The sequence below is a fragment of the Gavialis gangeticus genome, unplaced genomic scaffold (assembly GCF_001723915.1).
Source record: "Gavialis gangeticus isolate Ggan-Ray unplaced genomic scaffold, GavGan_comp1, whole genome shotgun sequence".
NCBI classification, from domain to species: domain Eukaryota; kingdom Metazoa; phylum Chordata; order Crocodylia; family Gavialidae; genus Gavialis; species Gavialis gangeticus.
In genome coordinates, this window is record NW_017729011.1 from 8,598,899 (window position 1) to 8,611,966 (window position 13,068).

At 50.0% G+C, this 13,068-nt stretch overlaps 1 protein-coding gene across 3 annotated transcripts in view; it reads right to left on the reverse strand.

Moving 5' to 3' along the window:
* The window catches only part of AKNA (AT-hook transcription factor), a 77,605-nt gene that overhangs the window by 47,369 nt on the left and 17,168 nt on the right, over window positions 1-13,068 (reverse strand). For 2 of the 3 annotated variants that reach the window (XM_019510498.1, XM_019510495.1), the window contains exon 1: window positions 7,918-8,140. The exons of the other annotated variant lie outside the window; for it this stretch is intronic. The gene's annotated coding sequence lies outside the window, so the exon portion shown is untranslated. Of the gene's footprint in view, window positions 1-7,917; window positions 8,141-13,068 lie in introns of those variants that run through there. 3 annotated transcript variants of the gene reach the window in all.

Sequence of the window (13,068 nt, forward strand, 5' to 3'; positions counted from 1 at the left end):
TACTGGGCAGATTCGCCAACAATGACATGCCTCAGATCTTTGCAATTCCAAGCACAGACACTACAGCTGATTTCTAATGTTTCATCAAATGCAAACAGCTTAAGACTGATGTTTTCATACATGTGAATATGATACACCTGAACAGTAACCTAGTACCAGTAACTTCATCCACCCCCACGAACACTAATAACCCTATTCTCCATCTCTCTTCCTCCTCCTCACTCCAAAGCTAGTGATGCAGTACTAACCACTGCCCCAGGCAAGGGCACTCCTCTACCACGAGAACCCGCTATGCCACCGCCTAGGAACGGGCCTGCCACAGCTATGAGCTGCGGGGAGCTGTAGTGCCTGGAGCTATTGTTACTCCAACACTAAGCTCTCTCTGTTTCAGTCTTAGTCCACTTAATGCACTCTCAGGTCTTACCGGAAAACAGATCTAGCATGCAGACTCAGTGCACGGCTCCTGACTGAGGGCATAGGGGACCACAGGCAGTAGACCTATGCTCGTCTTTTTGCATAGGCTGCCAACTCCCCTCTTTTGCTCCCCAAGCTGGCTGCTGTCTACTCCCAAATGCTGCTGAATTGGGCAAAATCTCCAAGAACCCACCAGCCAGCAGTGAAGGACTGGAGAGCAAGAGGGGACGACAGGGAAATGGACTCAGGTCAAAGCAGCAGCTGGGCGCTCTCTTTTTGTCTCTGCACTGAACGGTGCCCCTTGCAACATCAGATGTTGGTCCACTCGACCCTTTAGGAAGCTGGGTCCTGCTGACCCAGGAGGTGACTGAATAAGTGTAAAATCAGCACCGTCACTTGTCAGTCAGGTGCCTGAATCCCTAATGCTCCTGCTGCCCTTTGCTGGACTTGACAGGGCATTGCAAAATGCTGTCCTGTGCCATCAGAGATGGACGCATAGTATGGTGACACGTCCAACTCTGACTCCGGGGATATCAACACAACCTGCAGAGGAAAAACCTGGCATCTCCGACGTTCATAATCACATGCTTGCCCCCAAACAACTGAGCATTGCCTCTTGAACCTCACTCGCCACTCTCCGGATGCCTGGTCACCTATGCAAGGGGACCTTTCCTTCTACAGTAAGGGGCACAGAGAGCTCCAGCCCAGGACTTTTGCCTGTTATGTGCCACATGAAAGCAGCTTATTTGCCAGTACAGAAGCCTGGCAGGTAAGGAGTCAAATTTTCAGAGGTGTTGAGTTCCCGCAACGCTAGCGTGAAGCAATGGCTCAGGCCCCATGCAGAAGGACCGGTGAAACCTACTCCCCACCATCCTCGTGGTGGGAGTGCCAGAGAACAAGGGTATCAAGAGGATGACAACCCCTTCAGGCCCAGATGGCTGGTTTGACTCTGGTTCTAGGCAGCAGTGACTGACAGCTGATAAATGAGAAGTGCTGTTTGACAGCATGTGTCAAATGAGATGTTGGGGCTCAGCTAAGATCCACCAGCCCAAGTGTGTTGTGGAACAGGGGCTGAACAGACCATGGCGGCACAACTGTCCTCTTTCCCTAGCAGGGCTGCTGCATGAGCTGGTACCCAGCAAGGGCTGGGGAAAGCCTGAATGGCTGGAGACCCCCTGCTCCTGATCCATGCATCAGAAAGGGACTGGCGTGCAGCACTGCATTCACTTTCGCTTTTCAGAAGCAGCACGCAGTGACCGCCCCCTCTACCCCACCAGGCAGGGAGGCCTGAACAGTGGGGCTAACAAGCTGCTCCTGAGCTGAGAACATGCAGCTCATTACAGCTGGGCCTCAGCCAAATCCTCCCTCAAAACCATAAAAGAACACAAAACCAATCCACCCCTCGCTCTCCCTTCTGCATTTTTGGTGCCCCATTTTTAACCCCTGGCATACTGGAAAGCACGGCGTGCCAGCCACATGAATGTTCAGGCCATGCTATGTCCAGCACTGGCCCTGATGCCTTCAGATCCCAGGCTAGATCTGCCTCCCACGACCACTTCCTCCCATCTGGCAGCCAGGATCGGAGGCGCTTCCTAGCAGACTGTTCCATGCAACCAGCTCTCTAAATGCAGAGCCAGGCAGAGGATTGCTGCGACTCCTCACAGCCAATTCCCTGCACACACACCTTGCCTTCTCCCTAGGAAAGAACTGGAACTAATCCACAAGCACCTGGGGCTTCACTGATGCTCCCAATATACTTCATGGGGACCTAAAACGTCATGCTGATGTGCAGGATTGTACTGGCATCTCCTGATCCCAAAAACAGACGGTGTTGCCGCTTGGGCTATTGGAAAACCACCATTACCTGTTAGCAGTGTAGAGGCTATGACATGCAGCTGGGAAGTGTTGTATCGCAACTGCATGCTACTGCCTGGTAGAAGGCTTGCATTTGTGCACATGTTTGTGCATACACACACACACCACTTCATTCACATTATTTCAAAAGGTCTTTTCTACACCCCCTTTCCTTCCATTAAGACTTAATTTACCCAGTGACTATAGAAAAGGAAACACTCAGTTTTCAGTAGCGGCCTTTCAACCCATTTGCTCCTACATTTGGATTCACTGGGCTCTGAGCTCTCGCTGAAGTGGCAGAGAAGCTGCAGTTTAGGATTGTTGCATGACATTACAAGCAAATCCAAGGCAACACTTGGGCCTAGAGTTGGGGATACAAGGCAAGGGTGCGAAGGGATAACTCACTCCAGAGAATACTGCATGTGCCACCTGCCAGCCACTCCATAACCATGCAGGAGATAAAGGAGCAAATAAAAGGACCCTCTCTACCCATCAGCCAGGACGCACCCACCGTAAAGTAGATGCCAGGTCATGCAGTAGGGGGACAGGCTGGGTTTGCCATAAGGCAGCTGTGAATGGAGGTGTTGCCCATAAACGAGGGCATTATGCCTACTGCTGACTACCACAGCCCACTGCTGGGCAGGTACAGGGAGGGGTGGGTCAGGTGGGCAGAGGGGCTTTCTCTTGGGTTGGAGAGCTCCCAGACTCTGTTCCCAGTGTGCACAGAGCTGCCTGAGGTCTGTCCACCCTTCCCAATCACTTAGAGGCTGCGCCAGTTGAGAAAGCCCAGCCAGGCAAGAAGCTGTCAGCCAGAGTTTATTCAGGGAAGGCTGAGCTAGCTTTGCTGAGGATGAGCCAAAGGAGGGGGTAGGATGAAAACTGAGAGGAGGAAGAAGAAGAAGAAGAGAACAACCAGACTAAGTTCAGAGCCCAGTAACTGTCTAGAGATGTGTCTGCATATACGCCCAGTAAAACTGCATGGGAGAGAAAGTGGCACAGATCCAGCAGACTCATTCCACTGGTGACCCAAGGGCCAGACTTAAGAACTTTCCCTCCCTGCTCCTCAAACCAGTGCCTTCTTACTATTTATTATGGCCGAGGTTTTCATGGCCACTAGCAATTATGGGAGCCCAGCTGGAGACGTCTTCAAGGGGTCTGATTTACAGATAGTGCCAATCATCCACCCTCTCAAAAAACAGGACCCTTTGTGGCAGCTCATGTGGGCCAGCAGCAATTGCTTGGTAAAGTCTTGGCTGATTTCTGCTGCAGTCACATTATAGGACCCCAGGTCATGTCATAATAGGTGCCACACAAGCAAAATGAACAAAGCTCCTGTCCCAGTGAGCTCACAATCTAACACACAGCCAAATCCACAGTCTCACCTTTCTGGTTACGTTGACTTCCCTGCTAAACATAGGTCCCTACAGGCTTCTCCTGCATGACCCTAGACCCCCCCATGCCACCAGCTGCTTCTCAACATGACTTGGTAGACAGTTACTTCAGTTCCACCCATCCTTAGCAAAAGCCTCTTTCCCCCGCTGACAGGTCTTGCATTATAGTAAGGGTTTCCAGGAAGGGTTACTGCAAGGGCCATATTCCCCTTGCTACAGCCCCACTGCCCTGCTCTGTCTACCAGGAGCTGAGCACCAGCATGACAGAAACCTGCTCAGAGGACAAAAAAATAATCAGACTCCAGGAATTTTCCTGTGCTGCCAAAACGCCTGTTCTTTCAGGACCCTGAAGGGCAGTGCAAATACCTCTCTGATCCTTTTCCCTGGGCACCAGGCCAGGAACAACAAGCACAGACTGAGGGAAAGATCCAGGGGGGAACAGGGAATGGGGGAGTTCAGATTTACCTACTGCATCGCACTCCTGCACCCTCTCCTTCCCCATCTGAACCCACCTACTGTCTCCAGGGACTGTGCTGGCAGCAATCAAGCAGGCCCCAGAACAGCAGCCTCAGCACCAGCGCTGGGTCTGCTGTAACCACAGCAACCTCACGCTAAAACTAGGGGCAGCCACGCAGAGAGCGTGAGCTGCAGCTCCCTGGTGCCTCTGGCTGCAGCTTGGAGCTAATTGGCTGCTCGCCTGTTAAAACAGCCCAAACTCTTGAAAAGATGGGGAGGAAACGGTGCCAGCTTCTCCTAGACACTGCCCTGTCAAGAGACTCCGCAAACCTGCTGGACACCTGGATGCTAGTGCTGAGGTCTGCGGTATAAATTCTTAGACTGGCCTCATGGCTGGGACTGCTACCAAGCAAGCTGGTGAAAGTCATGGGGGGGGGCTTTCAGTGTGCCATGGTTGTGAGACTCACCACCACCTGGTGACCGGAGAGGCAGGGGTGTCATTGGGTACAGAGTTACCCACACTGCTCCATGCACTGCAGTGTGGGCTGAGTAAAGAATCGCGGGGAAAGTCACTTTCTTCTAACACTGAACAAGGAGCTTTGCTGGAGTATGGGAAACAGCACCATCTCTAAGGCAAGCCCCCCTGTCTGTGTCACTGGACAGCTTCTTCCTAGGACTTTCCTCAACCACCCTCCCCACTTAACTTTACAGATATTTTCAGACTGCCATCATGCACAGCTGATAGGCCACATGGGACTAATTCCCCTCTTTATTTCAACCTTCAGTGGCATATGAGAATGCCACTAAAATGTATTTAATACTTGCCCGACATTCATCTTCCATATAAGCAGTCCCTGATGCTTCCAAAGGGATGGGTTATGATCTCTGCTGGGAGAGGAAATAGCTCGTCGGATAATGACAGAGGGCAGTGCCTACAGCGGGCAGGCAGAAGCAGCACCCGTGTTCTGGGTGACTTCTTTCTCACGTGGAACGTAGGCCCAAATTTTCAAATGTGATTCCCCATCTCGCTTGCCAACCTGAGGCCAGGACCTGACCCTCAGAAGCACTAAGCACCCATAGGTCCCTTTGATGCCTGGTGGAGCAGCAGGTGCTCAGTTCCTCCCAGCATCAAGCCCAAGGCTTTGGGAACCCAAGTCAGTGGTCACTTTTGAAGGCTTGTGCCTTGGCTGGCATCATGCGGGTCAAAGCCACGCACATGTCTACAGATGGGGAACAAGAGGAGGAAGAGATGCACAGATCACATCTAAGTTGCCCATCTTTGCCTCCCTTAGCACTCACCTTCCCCTCACACACAGCTTCTCCACCCACAGTCCATTCAAATCCAGCTGTCTGCTACCGCCAAACAACCTGCTGTCGACTATCCACTGTATCCCTGCAACCTGGGTAATACTCAGGAATACAATTCCTGCTGCAGTCAGGCAGAACTTTATCACTCGGGAGATAACAACCTACTCTGTACACTCCTGGGCATCAATACACACTTTTTTACCACTCTCAAAAGCAGAGTCCAACTCCTCAGCGCTCTGTGGCCTGAGAGAGTGGAAATCCAGGCTTACAAGGACATGGCCAAGCTTCATTCATTTAGATTTATTCATAACTAAATAAAGCAGCTTGTTCTCTCCCTGGTGCTTATAATTAGAACATCCCTCCCCCTGGCCAGGCTTCCCACTTAAACTGTGTATTTTAACCCAAACATTTCCCTTTATCACAGAGGCACTCTCACGAGGTTTGCTATGTTAGGGTCCTACAATGTACCGCGTGCAAGGCTATTGCCAGACTGCTCGTGATCTCCAGGGTACAAAGCTAGGCTTCTCACAAGCCCTAGGTTGCTTGCATTCAGCTTATTTGGTATTCAGATGACGCTAGTACTGAGTGCCCCTGAGGCACCCCATGACTAGGCTGTGTATAAACTCTGGTTTAGCTGGTGGGCAATGGAAGCAGCACAACTCAGTTCTCTTCACTGCAAGACCAGATTAGAGGAGACAGGACGTCTTCTAGGAGACATCTGGCTGCATGGGTGCTGCTGGGGAAGGAGTGTTTCCTTAAAAGAAGTGCCCGCTTCAAAGGATCCTGGGAGCATGACATCCCATGCCCATGAGAACAACTGCCTGCCAGGCTAGTTTTCTGTTTGGCAGGTGCCAATACTCGATGTTCAAAGATGGGTGAAGGAAAACTTACAGGGAGCAAATATGGAGTGCTCTGCCTATATTGGACAAGGGGATGTGTCTCTACCACTATGATCACTATGAAGAGACTCAGAGGCCTTTCAGTTCAGATCAGGTGATTGCTGGGAGCCCACTTCTCCCAGTGTGATTACACTGAGCAGCATCCTGATGACCCATGACAACCCCTGCTGAGTTTAGGGTTATAACATGATTCAAGACAATCAGAGAAAAGGCCTAAAAGCATAAGTGGGCTGGTTGGGTTTTCTCAGGCAACAACTGTACACCCCAAGCAAGGGGCTCTACGTGTCCTTTTGGACGTTGCTTCCCCACAACGTGTTCAGCTCCCCGAGCAGTTTGAAACTATGCTCGTCTCCATGCTCTAGTGCGGGAAAGGAGAGCAGTCAGTGCAAGAGCAAGGAGCTCTCAGCACTGAGCAACGCTCCACCTTGGGGCACGATAGCCCAAAATAAGAAAGAGGAACATTTTCCTTCCCCAAACCAAGAAAAGCACACAGCACAAATCTCACTCTGGGATGCTAAATATTTCTACATGGTGCAAACCTAGCCCAACCCCAGTTCCCTACACCTGCCAGGGGCAGGCAGCCTCGCAGGAGGACTCTGCCTTCCTCTCCAAATCCCTGAAGACAGATGCTAACAGCAGAAATATTCAGCACTATGGGAGTGGCAATTCCCATGACCAGGACTACTGCTTGTTTCTGAATTGATCCTAGGCAAAAAGGCCCAAGAATTAATTTCCTCTGTCCTAGTGGCTGTTGGCAGAGGCACTGCTCAGGTAATGGGAGTGTTAATGACTGGATTTTCAAGGGTGCTGAGCAACAACAGGTCCCCTGATTTCCATTTTTGGAGGCTGTGCAGCACTTTGGCAAAGACATCCACATTGGTAATCCTTCTCGTTGGCAGAGAGAGGCTGAAACCAATCCTCAGGGTCAAAATACTCCCCACACATCACAGCTGACCCCCTCCTGGGTCAAACGCCGGCCTCAGCAAAAGCTTGGGGAGAGTCTGAACCACGATCCAGAGCTCTGATGCTCAGGTCCCCATGACTCATTGCTCCCTCAGCTAGGTAACGGCTGTAAACAAAGCTGTTGCCACCCCAGCACTGCAACCCATAGCCTCTCGCTTCACAAAAGTCCCCTCTAGCAAATGTCCAAGGAAGCAGTACCAGGCCGACAAGCACCAGCCACTCTGGGGCAGGCACGGCCACTGACCGTCTTGCGCCGGAGATACCAGGTGACCTCAGACACGCTTAATTCCCAGGGGAGCAAGTCACCGCGTGTGACGGGCAGTGGAATGAGATGCTTCCTTAAGCGAGGGGATACTAGTCACAGGAGCACTACAAATGCCTAGAGACGCCTTGATGCATGGGTTTCCCTTGCTCCCCGCTCAGGGAAGGACTCACTGGGATACACCCCACATCCTCCCCGATCTCTAGGCTCTGCTGGCTTGCTGTTCCACCGCCGGGAGGCTGGAAACCGAGCAAAGACCCTGGATATTCAACCTCTCCAGGCAGCCCATATCCAGACAGCACAGATGTTCCCCCCTCCCCACAAGCCCAGACATCCCCGGTCCCGCGGAGCGACAGCCGGACCCACTTACTTGTTGGCTTACTTCCTCATGCCGTTTTCCGCCTTCCTCTGCCGTTGCAGCGGCTCCTCTCTACCACCATGAGCACAGCTTGGCTCCTTGGCTTTGCCCAGCCCAGGAGGAGCTCAGATCACTTCTTTCTGAAACTCTTTCTGCCTCACTCTCCATCTCTCGGCTGCCTGGCCGGCCTCCAGCCTGTGCTGTCACGGGCGAAGGAGCCTGGCTGATGACTACATCTCTTCCCCCCCACCCCATCTCCGCCCCCGGCTCGCTTTCTCAGATACAAGCAGGAAGTGCTTAGGCAGATTTCCTACAAGTTTTCATTGTGCGCACATGCAGGCCTAACTTTTTAACCCTGTACAGCCCTGAGGACTGGGGCAAGCCCGGAGTAGCACAGCCCGCAAGCATCACCACCTCCTTTATTCATAATCCCCATCAGGGTCTCTTTTAGAAGCAGCTTTTCAACACATCTACACTCTCTAGATAGTTAATACTGATCCTCACCCCCGGAAGCCACTGACTACAGAGGCGAGACCGCACAGGCAGAAGCACAATAAACTTCCTTAAATTGCTCAGGCCCTGTGTCCTCCCCAGAGGCAATATCCCACGGTCTGTTCAGGTCCTGGCATCTCTGTGGACGCTATACAAATATACCCACCTGCCTACCTCTGAGGAGGGGCATCTGGTGAGAAAACGAACTAGGAGAGGGCTAGGGGACACCTTGGGGGGAAGAGATCGATGCTAAGAAATCACAGGCCGCCCTACCTAACCCGCTGGCCTGCGGGAGATTGCCATCTAATAAGAACTAGCTGGAGAGCCAGCAACTTTTGTCACCTGGCTGCTCATTGAACAGTTGTCAGTTGGCAACAAGATCTGGTCACCAGCAACCTGCCTTGGGAATAATCTGCCCTTTACAAAATAGCGGTGATGAGCTAAACTTCTAGATTTTCCTCATTGTTGGGACATCCTTTTCATAAGGGCTCTTGTGCAATTCCCTTTATTGATGCCTTGGCTATGGGCCTGCATTTTTTTTTTCAAGAGTTCATCTCTACAACCCACAGTCCTGCTGTATCACAAGCATGCGTGGATCTGGCCTCCCAGCACCCTCAAGCAGGGAAGCATCATTGATCCCATTTCACTGATGGGGAACTGAGGAACAGAAATATGAAGTCCAAGTTCACAGCTAGTCTGGGCAGAGGCAGGAATCGGTGCCAAGTCTCCTGACTCCTAGTCCAGTGGATTAACCACAAAGTCATGTCCCTAAGCTGTTCTATGTGGTATTGTACATCATGTGGTGTGACAGGCAGATGATCTGTGTTTACAAGAATCGCACTCCATCAGCCAGTTCTGTGTGCAAGACACGATAAGAAACAGCAAACCCCAAACAAGGGAGGGGCTAGAGCTTCTTACTAAAAAGCTTCCAACCTGGATTCAGCCTCAGAAGAAAAGAAATTCCAGTAACACATATAGGGTTTCCAGGACGTTTAAATTTATTTGCAGCATCTCCTGGACTTGGCAACGGGATGCTTTCCATCAGGTGGGACAATGCACAGGCAGCCTCTTGGCAGACTGCTGCTGTACATGGTATCATCCTAAATGGGCTATTTTTAGGAGATAAAAGCCCTGTTTAGGGGGAACATGTTGCCTAGTGGATAGAGCACTGGAGTGGTCCTCAGGGGATCTGGCATCCATTCCTGGCTCTCCCAATAACCTGCTCTGACACTTTGGGCGTTCCCCTTTGCTTTTCTGTGCTTTTTATCCCTCTGCCTATTTTCTGTTTGCACTGTAAGCTCCTGACAGCAGATCTTCCTCTCAGTATTCATTTATACAGTGCCTAGTGCTGGAGGGCCCTGACCTGGGTTGAGGCCTCAAGATGCTACTCTAAAACAAATATGTAGGCTTCTAAGCTGAGCCTGGCAGTGGGACACGGCACATTTCCCCATTGGCCCCTACCGTAGGTAAGACATGGATTATTTCTGATCCGGCTCATGCAGCAGGCACTGCAGCACCATTTCAGCCCTACCAGTCTTTGCCAGCAAGATGTGATGGGGCAAGAGCTGTTAGAGGGTGCTCAAGAGCAGAACAAAGATGGGAACGAGACAAGCTGTTTTCTTTAAAATAAGCACTGACTGCCAACGGACACAGCATCAGCATACTGTACTATATGCCCCTCTATCTTTATAATGACTTTGCAGGAAGAGGAAATGGGGGAGAAAGTGCGAGTGTAGTCCAGGAGCTGGGGGAGAAGGGGAATAAAGGAAAGAATTAGTTACAGGCAGACTTGCTTGGGTAAAATAAAAGCCAATCCAGACCTTCGTTCAGAACAACTGAACTGCAAACTGCCATGAGATAGGGAGAGGCTGATTCACTGTATTTCGATCAGGGAGCATCCAAAACCTCATCCAAAAGACCCTGGTCCCCTGAAGTCCTTCTCTGTGGTCCCTAGAGATTTGAAGAGCTCTCACAGGGTTCAGAGAAGCAGCCAGGCTCTTTGGCAATGATCCAAGCTGGACCTGTGACGCTCCCTGCTCCTGGAAAGCATATTTGCATTCAAGAGCAATGTGGAGCCCCTGGCAGATAGAGGCAGGACACCATGTGGCCCAAGCCACACAGGTAGAAAGCACTCAGTGATTATACACAAGGGGAAGCCAGGAGAAGAGAGGATTTATGATCACTACCATGAACAGTGGCACTGTGATTACCACGCCAACAGAGCGTCATGTCCTGGCAGATTCAGGAAAGGGTTATTAACCCAGCCTGGTCCTGTGTAATTAGTGACATGAGCACAATGCTTGCCAGCCCTGTGCTGTTATTGAAACCTTGGCATGGACTGGAACGTGCTTGGATTAGCTGCAGCCAGGACTGGGCGAGAGCTGCTGGACTCCATCCTACAATACTAAGGAAGGGAACCAAGGCTCCCGACCTTTTATGCATGGCTCTGTGCAGCCTCAGCACATGCCCTCCCCCAAATATAAGCCATGTAGCTGCATGAATAGGGAAGGCTGGCCCAATGGCTAAAGTACTAGCCAGTGACCTTGGTTTGATTCCCTGCTCAACCATAGATTCAATGGCAAATGGTCTGGCCTCAGTTTTCAATTGCAAAATGGGGATATAAAAGCCCTGCTCTACCTCTTGGGGTGTTAAGGGAGACTGAAAGGAGCTTGGATGCTGCTGTATCAGGGGCAGTGTAGGATAATCGCTGAGACCCTGTCTCTGAACCTTTTTAGATTTAAAGAAATGCAAAACTCTAGAACTGTTGGTTCAGAGATGATAATTGTTTTTGTGATTTCTTAGTTGGTCTAATAAAAGTCATCTTTTTCTGCAAGCTTTCAGGCTCACATGCCCTCCATCAGGCTCCGGGCAAATTAAAAATGGTAAAGAAGTCCTCATAGGTAGGAAATAAACTTCATTTTTGCACAGAGGAAGCTGAAGATGGAAGTCTGTCACTCTGGGTCCATGAGAGCCTTTGTGAGTTGCTCTTTGCTGTGCATATCAGGCAGGATTCCTTCTCGCAAGGCACTCCTCATCAGATTCGAGGCACACCTTCTGAGACTCAAGGCTCCCCTTGGTAAATGCCAGCTCTTAGTTTTCTCTTATTTTTTGACTACAGAGAAATAACAGAGCAGCTTTTTTTGTTGCAAAGAACTTAGAAAGGCCATGACAGGACCAAATGCGTTTAATACTATGGATTCCTATTTGAAATCTCCGAGTTTATCTTGTGGATCATGTTTACACGCCTAACAGCTGCGGCACCCTGGCTGAGAATCACTGGCCTAGATAGACAGTACTCCCAAGGGAAAGTGGTCTTATAACCCATCTTCATCCCAGTTCTTCGTGTACATCTTTTATACCTAGTCGAACGATCCCTGTGAGCCAGACATGCCTGCAGGATGCAACTTGCTCAATTCTAGCCTTCACTCTTTGCAGCATATGGACAATATCCTTTTACATCATGGGACCTGGGACAGGCCTTGGGAACATTCCCAATTCAGGTAAGCAGAGAGCCACAGCCAAAACTGGAGGAAAAAGCCTGATCCACAGTCCTTTGAAGTCAATGAAATGCCTCTCGCCCACTCCAGGTATCTTTGGATCAGGTCCATAACACTGGGAGCCTAGAAACAGGTTGAAGGGAACTACTTAGTTAAATGTCAGAGGAAAGAGCTTTTGAAAGGGGTCAGATAATGCATAGCTGGAGGACCTAATCTCTGCAGAAGGAACTACTGGATAATGCTTAGAAATGCAAGGAATACATGATGAGACACTTTGGCAACCTAACAGTGGTGTTTGTGTGTGAATCTGGCATTGGGACTCATTATGGGTCTTTATATTTTAAAGAGCGGTTTTAGCAAATGCAAATGCCACCACATGCAAGTTATATCCATTTCCTACAGTCGTGAGCACAGCGTGCCTCATCCAACATTGCAGCTGAAAAATTCCCCGAGCATTTGCTCTACAGAGCACAAGAGAGCATTGTTCTGAGCTCCCAATAATAATAATTTGTGTTGTCACAGCACTTAGGGCAGTGATTCTCAACTGGGGTGCCCTGGGGTGCCTTAAGATCCTTTCAAGGGTGCCCCAGGGAGCTACACAATATTAGCACTATTAGGTGTGTGGACAAAATTCACAAGATAAACCAAAGATTTCAAGTAGGAATCCACAGCATTATATCTGTTCTGACCCATCGTATTATTTCTGAGTTCTCTGCAATAGAAATCTGCTCTTATTTTTCCATGGTCAAAAAATTGAGTGAAAATTTAGAGCTGGCATTTTCTGGGGGGGGGGTCTTGAGTGTAAAAAGGTTGAGAACCACTGACCTGGGGTCCCAGACATGCATTAGGACTGCAGTGCTAGGCGCTGTACAAACTGCAGAACAAAACAGATGCAAGTTCTTTATGATCACGCGAGATAAACCTGACCTAAATTCTGACTTTCTCTTGACCTAAAAGCATCCCCTGTATACTGCACTGTACCACAATATACACAAATTCCACCTTCCTCTACAGTAAGTGGAGCCAGCACAAATCTGGTACAAATCTGGCATCATCATAATCAAGTCCCACAGCACAAGAGAAGCCAAAGAAAGCCACCTGAACTAAAATCTAAACAATGAAAGGAAACAAGAGCATTAAATACAGAACTCTTAGAAGTAACCATTGCACAGCA